This window comes from Mirounga angustirostris, unplaced genomic scaffold (assembly GCF_029215605.1).
Source record: "Mirounga angustirostris isolate CCGP_5_RB_7025 unplaced genomic scaffold, mMirAng1.0.hap1 SCAF_6, whole genome shotgun sequence".
NCBI classification, from domain to species: Eukaryota; Metazoa; Chordata; class Mammalia; order Carnivora; family Phocidae; genus Mirounga; species Mirounga angustirostris.
Genome location: NW_026991714.1, coordinates 8,254,908 through 8,264,936, shown reverse-complemented (window position 1 = coordinate 8,264,936; position 10,029 = coordinate 8,254,908). Strand labels below are relative to the sequence as shown.

Genomic DNA, 10,029 nt, shown 5'->3' with positions numbered 1-10,029 from the left:
ATCCTTTCTCCCTACTTCTCATTCTCTCTCCGTCACTTCTTCACTGTCTCCGTAAGGCTTCCACTGGGGGAGCTGAGCACTCTGAGGATAACACACAAATGTGGGAACAGGTGGAGAAGTCAAGGTCCAATAGAGGGAATGGAAGATCAGAGAGAGGTCCCCAAGCAGCCCTAGGGCCGCTGAGCAGGCACAAGCCTGGAGGGAAGTCTGAAGCTGGACACATCAAGGTGCCACAGCAGGACCACCGAAGGGGCTGGCATAGAAGTCTCCCAAAGGATGTTGGTTCTTCATCCACCTGGCCCTGCAAGTTCATAGCAAAGTGTCTGGTGGGGTTGGGGTGGCTGCTGGTCACAAGCACATACTGTCCCCCGATGGAAAGAAGCACTGGATATGGAAACGGGAGGACAGGAAGGTTGGATCCCGTTGGCACTTCCGCATCTGCCTCTTATTACCTCCACCCAATGAAAACCTCAGTGAAGTATGGTGGCTGCCCCACTTCGCTTCCTCCCCAAACTCATGCAACTTCACTTTTGCCAACTCCAATCCAGTACTGTACAGAAAAGGAGATACTGAGATATGTGGTGCCCAGCATAAAGAAACGGGCAACAGAACAATCCAGCATATGCCTCTATACTTTATTGAGAACACAATTTTGTACAAGTGAAAGATATTCCTTCTATACAGAGTCAACTCCTGAAAGCTTAAAACTTCTAGAAAAAAAACATAAGAGGAGATCTTTGTGACATTAGGGTAGGCAAATATTTCTTAAAGACCCAGAAAGCACTAACCGTAAAGGGAAAATTGAAAAATTAGAAATTGTCAAAATTTTAACTTCTCAACAGAAAATCCTGTATGAACGAGTGCATAAACACAATACAATGTAATGTGAAAACATCAATAGGGAAGCAACAGACTAGGAGGGAGTATTCTCAAACATGCATCTGTGACAAAGGACTTTATCCAGAATATACAAAGAACTCCTGTAAAACAACAACAAAAAAAGACAACTCAATGAAAAATGGATAAAACACATAAATGGGCAAGCCATGAAGGAAGACATACAAGTGACCAATAGGTGCATTAAAAAGTGCTCAACATTTTTGGCCATTAGGGAAATGAAAATTAAAACCACAAGGAGGGGTACCTGGGTGCCTCAGTGGGTTGAGCTTCTGCCCTTGGGTCAGTCATGATCCTGGGATCCTGGGATTGAGCCCCGCATCGGGCTCCCTGATCAGCGGGGAGTCTGTTTGTACCTCTCTCTCTGCCCCTCCCGCCCCGTTCATGTTCTCTCTCTCAAATAAATTTAAAAAAAAATCTTAAAAAATAAAACCACCTGGAGATGCCATTATATACTCATTAAAATAGCTAAATTTACAAAGACTAAGAAAATCAGACGAGGGTGCCTGGGTGGCTCAGTTGGTTAAGCGACTGCCTTCAGCTCAGGTCATGATCCCAGGGTCCTGGGATCAAGTCCCACATCGGGCTCCCTGCTCTGCGGGAAGCCTGCTTATCCCTCTCCCACTCCCCCTGCTTGTGTTCCCTCTCTCGCTGTGTCTCTCTCTGTCAAATAAATAAAATCTTTAAAAAAAAAAAAAAAAGAAAATCAGACGATGGTGAATATTTGGAACAACTGAAGTTCTAATGCATTGTTGCTGGAATGGAAAATAGTACAGTTACTTTGGCCATGAGGTTAAAAGCTTGGTATGAAGTTAAACATGTGCCTATCCTGTGAACTAGAAATTATACATCTAGACGCTTAGCAAAAAAAATGAAAACATGCACTTGTATGACTTGCATGAGAATGATCATAGTAGCTTTGCTCATAGTAGTCCCAAATTGGACGCAGTCATAATGTCCATCAGTAGGAGAATGGATACACAAACCATGATATATTCTTTCAATGGAATACTACTTAGTAATAAAAAGGAACAGATTACTGATACAACAACATGGATGAAGTTCAAAAATGTTACGGAGAATGGAAAAAGCCAGATATAAAAGAGCGTATACTGAATGATTCCATTTATATGAAAATCCAGAGCAGATAAAAGTAATGTGTAGGAAGAGAAATCTCAAGAGTGGTTGCCTGAGGGGGGCTGGGGTTTGGTGGGGATTGACCAGGAAGGAATAAGAGGAAACTCTCCGGGGTGCTTATTTGGATAGGGTGCAGAAGCTCGAGTTTGTGCATTTATCAAACTCATTGAACTATGGCATTTATGGACTGTACATTTTAGCACATGTATATTATGTTTTGAGAGAAAAATTTAAAACAATAAAGCAATCTATGCTTTGTTTGCACACCTATATAATATGAATGCATCTCTGACCCAGCTACTATTTCCTACATTCTACTGATACTCTGAATTTTAAAATCACAGACTCTAGCATCAGAATACATAAGCTTAAAGCCCAGATTCATCATTTTTTAGTTGAGTGATTCTAGGGACATCATTTGCACTCTTTGAGGCTCGGTATTCTCACCTGTAAAATAGAGAGTGATATTATACCCCTTGCAGTGTTCTTCTAAGGATTAACTGAGATAATGTGTATAAAGAGCTTATCACAGAGCTTAGAGCCACACTGTCCAATACTGTAGCGATTAGCTATGCATGGTTTTAAAAATTTAAATGGATTCAAATCAGATAAAATTACAAATTCAATTACTCAGTCACATTAACCACATTTCAGATGCTCCACAGCCACATGGGTTAGATACAGAATATTCCCATCATCAAAGAAAATTCTATTTGGATAGTGCTGTCATAGCTCAGTAAGTGCTGATTAAGTGCTAAATAAATATTAACTGTTATTACTATTAAGAGTAAAACACTTCCCTTAAAGATTTCACTTTTTATTGGAGAAATGAGACAATGAAAAAGCTAGAAAATGGTGTGATTAAGTACCACACCTATCTCATGGGAAGAGGGAGAAAGACTTTTAAAGAAAGCCAGGTGAGCATCACTAGGAGCGGCCACTGAACCGAGTGCTAGGTTGACTGTGGGCTCATCAAGACACATACGGATGAGAAGGTTGGTGCTCAGGCAAATTCTAGGAATACTGAGTGTATGCAGGCATGCTGACCATTACTCTTTTCTGGGACAGAATCCTTGAAGAGGCCAAGTAGACGCTGACAGGATGGTGGAATAGTAGAGGAGGGCTGGAAAGAATTCTAAGAAGAGAAGTCTGCTCGGACAAGACAAAACAGACAAAAGAAGAAAGGAGACTTGTTAGAGGTCTGTTTCTCATAACCAATAGACTTTGTAACAGTGGTGCTTGGCGTGGAATGACAGGACCCCAGGCTAAAGAGATAGGCAGGGCATAAATGAATAAGGATAATTTATGCTGTACTAATGCATGATTTGAAAAAAAATTTTAATAAACTGAATATGTAATATATTCATGTGGTCCAACAATCAAAAAGTATAAAGATAAACACAGTGAAAAGTACACATTATAGGTAACCTATAATTTGTTTCTTAGGTATCCTTCCTAAGTTTATTTTATCCCATATAAACAAAAATGTGTATGTGTGTTATCAATACATGTGGGTTCTATACATCTTGCCTTTCATCAGGTACAATGGAGATCTTTCCATATAGATACATATGAAATTATTCTAATATTTTCCTTTTACCCTTTTCTTTCTTCTTTTAAAAAAACAGCTGCATGGATTTCCATTCTGTGGGTGTAGGAGATTATATAATCAGTCTCCTATTAAAGGATATTTATGTTTCTAATTTTTTGCTACTACAAAAAATGTTGCAACCAACTTTGTATGTGAGTAATTTTCAAGTGTGAGTGTGTATCTTATAGGATGAGTTTTTAGAAATGGAATTGCAGGTCTGTGGGTTTACAGTTTTGGGGGATAGTGCCACATTGCTCTCTACAGATTCTTCCAATTTATGCTCTTAATGCCTATGCTTGCAAGTACGAGTTCTGCACAGGTTCTCCAGTAGAGATTGCTGTGAAACTTGGTGTGTGGGTGTGTGTGTGTGTCCGTCTGACAAGTGAATCCATGTAGTTTCCCTGTGCTATTTCTCTTGTTATGAACTTTTGCTGTTCCTTTCGTGAGAAACATCTGTTCATGTCCTTTGCCCACTTTTTTTTTTATTGTTAAGCATTTTGATTTGAACTTTATTCTCTTTCTCCTGGCAGTAGTCTTTGAAGGAATGCTGATGTGATCAGATTTGCATTTTAGAAAGTTATCTTTAGCAGAGGGCTTGAGAGAGTGTGCTGAAGCAGGAGAGACAGGAGATAAGAACACTAATAAAGAGTATATAATTCATGTTAAAATTTCAATGAGACATGCTAAGGGCTAGAAACTAGTGCACTTAAAACAGAAAGAAAGGAACAGATTTCTGAGATAATTGAAAGGCAGAGCAAAGCAGACTGGATTGGTGGATTGCTTGGGGTAAGGGAGGAGGAAGAGTTGAGGAAGATTCTCAGGCTTCTGATTTGAAGGACCGACCGAGTGGCCAGTCATGCCTGGCAGGGCTGGGACAAGAGAAAATTCTAGAAGGAAGCTGTGAAGTGTCTGCAGAATGTCTTTTAAGTTTATAATGTCCAGAATTTTGGGAGAGAGGCCAAGAGTCGAGTTGAAGATTTGAAATATGTATGTGATCTTATTAATCTGAGGTCCTTATAGGAACGCTCGCTGTTAATGGGGAAAGGGGGGGCAGAACTATCTGTGGTGCAGATTCTTGTAACTGCTTTAACAAGTGGATAAGATTCAGTTATAATTAGCATATTCTTTGTCTGAATGCAAATGTTCTTTCTAAATCTCCTCATTCTTAAGTAGGCTAACACTTCTCTTGTTTCCACCAGTAATTTGCTTGGCAAATCCTTTCTGTACTATTACAGGCAAAATCCTATTCTTAATGTCCTATGAAATACTCTGTTGCCAAGCTGACTTGCCCAAAGCAGCAATGTTTGTGGCTCTGACTAGGAGGACCCTCCCAGATCCTTCTGGGCTCCAGGAATCCCCCACCCCCCATCCCTGGAGTATTTTCTACCTTTCTAATGACCATGCTGTTCTAGGTGACACTGGCTGAGCTTAACACACTCAGGGGATGTCTCTTTAGTGTACAGCATGTCTTACTTAGCTTTGTATTGCCGGAACAGAGGGCGTGGCACATAGTAGGTGCTCAAGAAGTGAGCGTTGGAGGAAGACAGTCTTGACAGAGGTGCTTAGCGAACGTCAGACATGACGAGGGAGCTGCTTTTCCTTCCATTTTTCTCACCCTGTTTTATAGTTGACAAAACTCAGGAATATTGGGCAGAACCCTCCCACTTGTCGCCAGTGACTCTTCTGACCCCGCTCTACAAAATAATCAGGTGCCCGTTTGCTCTGTAGGCTGGGAGTGGGAGAGAATCGCAAACAAAGATAAATTGTACTATCGCCAAGCTGCATTTCAAGTGCTTACTCTGTCATGGGATATAAAGCAAATTTAAACACCACCCTGTGGAATTCTCCCAAACATCGTGTCCCACACACCTTTTCCTAAACTCACAAACTCAGAAAGAATCATGACAAAAAGAGGAGCTGGGTGTGCTGTCGGTGTGTGGGAGGAGGTGAGGAATGCATCGTAACTGCCTGGTGCTTTCTCCCACTTGTTATTTTACTACCGAGATGCGTGGTCTCCACAAATTACTTCCTGAACGTTTACCTTAAACCTCCAGTCCAGCTGGACTTAGCAGTCTCTCTCTATATCTTGAGTTTTTCATTTTTCTGTTTGCTTTCCATTTTATTTGTATTGCGGTATAGCATCTGTGTATAGAAATGCACAGCTCAGGAGTGTATAAAGCTTAATGAATTTCCACAGTGTGAACACATCCATGTGAACCCCAACAAAGATCCAGAAATAGAACACCACTGGACTTCCATTCTATTGGAACTTCTTCTTCTAGTACCCACTCCTGGTCGCTACCTCTTTTTCTCTCCAAAAGCAATCATAGCCAATATCTTGCTTCTAACGCTATACGTTTTGCCTTGGAAAGGTCATATAAGTGGAACTGTGTGCAGTGTATTCTCTTTCGTGTCTAGTTTCTTTTGCTGGAGATTATACGTGTGAGATTCATCCATGTTGCTGCAGTTATGAGTGGTTCATTAATTTCATTGCTATATGCTATTATATTCTACGAATATACCACAGTGTATCCATTCTTCGGATGATAGACATTTGGGTTGTTTGGACTTATTGGCTGTTATGAATTGTGCTTCTATGTAGATTCTTGTCTGTGTTATTGTTTATGGTGCCCCCTTTCCCTTGAATTTCCATCTTCTCAGCTCTATCCTAAAACTCCTTAATTCCTAATTCGGATTTACCTAATTACTCTGGCTGTAAATGAGCTTCCTCAACTCCCAAAAGCTTCCACCTTCCTACTCTCTTAAAGTACATCTCATATATCAGCAAATGGTTCTTTATATTAAAACCATTTATACGTGTGAATTATTTCCGCTATTAAGTTATGAGATTATAAGCTTCTTAGGGCAGAAAGTGTCTCATTCTTCTTGTTATTTCTAAGTACAGTGTCTGGCTTATAGTAGAAATTCAATAAAGGTTCAGTTAGTGAATGAATCGATGACTTAGGAAAATTTTTTTCTAACGTGTGATACTGCTTCAGTCTGATTGAACATGCTCCATTTTGATGACAGGCTGATTAGCAATAACATCTCTGGTCAAACAGTTAAAATATAGATTTTTTTTTCCAATTCAACTGTAAGCTTCATATGGTCAATACTTAAAAATATCTAAAAATTAATTTTTAAAAATCAGGAAATATGGTACTCTTAAATGGAAAATCTATTAATAATCTCATATGCCACTCTGTGTAGATCCTTGGCCATATTGTTAAAAAAAATTACTGCTATAGTTGGTATCCTTTCAACAAATAATTATTTTGTACTTACTATGTGCCAGGTGTCATGCTAGACCCACAATATGCTCTCTATTTACTTCACTTATTAACAGAAAGTGGTCAGAACATTCTTATTAGGGGGCTATTTTGAATTCTTCATTATGTCCATGATTTAGCTTTAAGCAGCTTCTTCCAGACAAAGAAGCTCAGGACATACTACACAGAATTAATTAAAATCAAGAGGCCAAGAGATAGAAAAAGAAGAGGAAATGTTGGTGTTTAGGGAATGTTAATCACTCACCAGTCTCTGTTTTGGCTTCTAAGCAATTAAGAGCAGACAAGAAGCCAAATAGAGATTGCAATATTAGCTTTTAAATTGGTTAGACCGGATCTCTGAACGCGACAGAACCTTCTGTGTTTTGCTCCAAAACCAGTGTAGATAGATCTCACAGCAGAGAAATTAGAAGTAAAGGGTGAGAGTTCCAGCCATCGAGAGCTAACCACTCAGGGTTCAGAAGCACAGAAAAGCTCGCTTCACTGAAGGCCAGGTTTTGAGGGAGAAAGAGCAAGATAGGGTAGAGCTGGCTTTCTATTTTAATTTTATTTTTAATTTTTATTTATTCATTTTTTTTGCTCTTGGCCTCAGGCACTCCCTAATCTCAATACTCTGATAATCATGCTGATGAGCAAGTAGGGAGTGAGAAAGATGAAAATATTCACTCAAGTATTTCTCCCTCACAGAGGGTGGAGGAAGAGATGCCCCATCCTCTTTATGGGACCCTGAGGGGAGGCAAAGAGAGAAGACAAGGAAGAGAGATCAAAAGTAAGAATGGGAACAAAAACGAGGTGGAGAAAAAGATGGGAACATTCCCCCTCTCCCCCCTTACCCCCAGAAATGTCAAAATCAAAACAGTTGAGAAATGCAGAACGGTAAAGGAGATTTTTAGTGTGAAGTGAAAGCTAAATTTTCAAAGAAACAGGGGGAATTAATTTGTAGGTAAATGGGAAAAGAAAGAGAAATTATAGGAGATCCGTATCACCACACTGTTTTGGTGGATCTCTACAGCCTAGAAAAGGTGAATTGAGAATGTCGTGTTCCTGGAAAGAGTTGCACGGCGCATGCGCCCAGCCTTGATGGACGGGCACTGGGAAGAAAGGAGGACTGGGCTCTGGTTTCCTGTGGACAATGGCTGATAGGGTGGATCTGTCTCAAACTCCAAGAGTCGTGGTTTGTTTCGTTCTTTTTTTTTTTTTTTTTTTTTTTTTAGTGCAGAAAAATGTAGCAATCAAGGATATCTCGAGATAAAGAGCTGGCAATGTGTAATTGGAGCTGTCGCTGAGAGAAAAATCTCTTTTGAGGAAAGAAGATCTGTTTCCTTTTCCCTCTTTTTTTAATCCACCAATACTGCATCCTCTACCTTCAGTAAAATTTTATCTGCCTTTTGCTTGTTTTTAGAATCACTAAATAGGTTGGATTAACCTTCTACTTTTTTAATTTTAGTTACTAGATATAAAAAATGATCTGAATTATGATTCTCAAATGTTTACCAATGCGTTGAGAAATGCAAGGTAAAGATGCATGAAGCGTAGGTATTCTGCTTGAGTCGCCATCAGGAGTGGGATCTCAGGACTGGACCCATTTCCCACCCACACCTCCAAACGCTGTGTTAGAGCTGTAGAAGGGCCCTATGGTCTTCTTACCTGTTGTCTGGCCTTTTATAAGCTTCCTCCTAGTGCCAAATCCTATAGCAATGCCTTAGTCTTAATTCTGCCTTGATATTCACACTCCCTGGAATAGTTTCATGGACAATTCAATTTTTATAAGGCCATTTAGCATGAAGAAGGGGGACCTGTATCACCTCAATTCAGAAAGACAAATCAATAGGGAAAGAGGTAATGCTAGAGAGCAGAGCCAAAACCAATTTAGCAACCAATATTTTTTTTTTTTTGAGTGTTGTCTTTTTTTTTTTATTCTTATGTTAATCCCCATACATTACATCATTAGTTTTAGATGTAGTGTTCCATGATTCATTGTTTGTGCATAACACCCAGTGCTCCATGCAGAACGTGCCCTCCTCAATACCCACCACCAGGCTAACCCATCCTCCCACCCCCCTTCCCTCTAGAACCCTCAGTTTGTTTTTCAGAGTCCATCGTCTCTCATGGTTCGGCTACCCCTCTGATTTCCCCCCCTTCATTCTTCCCCTCCTGCTACCTTCTTCTTCTTCTTCTTTTTTTTTTCTTAACATATATTGCATTATTTGTTTCAGAGGTACAGATCTGAGATTCAAGTCTTGCACAATTCACAGCGCTTACCAGAGCACATACCCTCCCCAGTGTCTATCACCCAGTCACCCTATCCCTCCCACCCCACCCTCCACTCCAGCAACCCTCAGTTTGTTTCCTGCGATTAAGAATTCCTCATATCAGTGAGGTCATATGATGCATGTCTTTCTCTGTTTGACTTATTTCGCTCAGCATAACACCCTCCAGTTCCATCCACGTCGTTGCAAATGGCAAGATCTCATTCCTTTTGATGGCTGCATAATATTCCATTGTATATATATACACCACATCTTCTTTATCCATTCATCTGTCGATGGACATCTTGGCTCTTTCCACACTTTGGCTATTGTGGACATTGCTGCTATAAACATCGGGGTGCACGTACCCTTTCGGATCCCTACTTTTGTATCTTTGGGGTAAATACCCGGTAGTTAGCAACCAATATTAATGATGGGATAGCTGTTCATGGAGAACTAGAGTCATCCATAACCCTAAGAAATGGATAGACCCATGAGTGAGTTTTAACTACCACTGATTATTGGAGCACTGGCAAAAATGCTCCAATGTGCTCTATGCCCTAAGTTCAATAAAATCTTGATTTCTGAAGAAAACCTCTTGATTTCCTAAGCACACCTATGTGAAATAATATCATCAAAGCATTTACTTTAAATGAAAAGAGGAATAAAGCGATATATGGTATTAAAGGCAATTATGTATGCAAAAAGCAAACTGTACTGGTGATTGGTTATTATAAAAAGTCAACACATGACATATGAATGCAATGAAGGCACTTACAGAAGCAAACTTCACAAAGTTTGCTCATGTAGGTGATCTCACTTGTGGTTAATGATGATCCTGAGAGAGACACAGGGCAGGGCTTGCTAT

General features: G+C 40.0%; 1 long non-coding RNA gene across 1 annotated transcript in view; it reads left to right on the top strand.

Annotated features, from left to right (window-relative positions):
* Positions 1–2,849: 2,849 nt before the first annotated feature.
* Positions 2,850–10,029, top strand: part of LOC123845318 (uncharacterized) — a 140,991-nt gene continuing 133,811 nt past the window's right edge. Inside the window, exon 1 of the long non-coding RNA XR_010412075.1 lies at positions 2,850–3,233. This is a non-coding gene — a long non-coding RNA (uncharacterized LOC123845318). The remainder of the gene's footprint in view (positions 3,234–10,029) is intronic.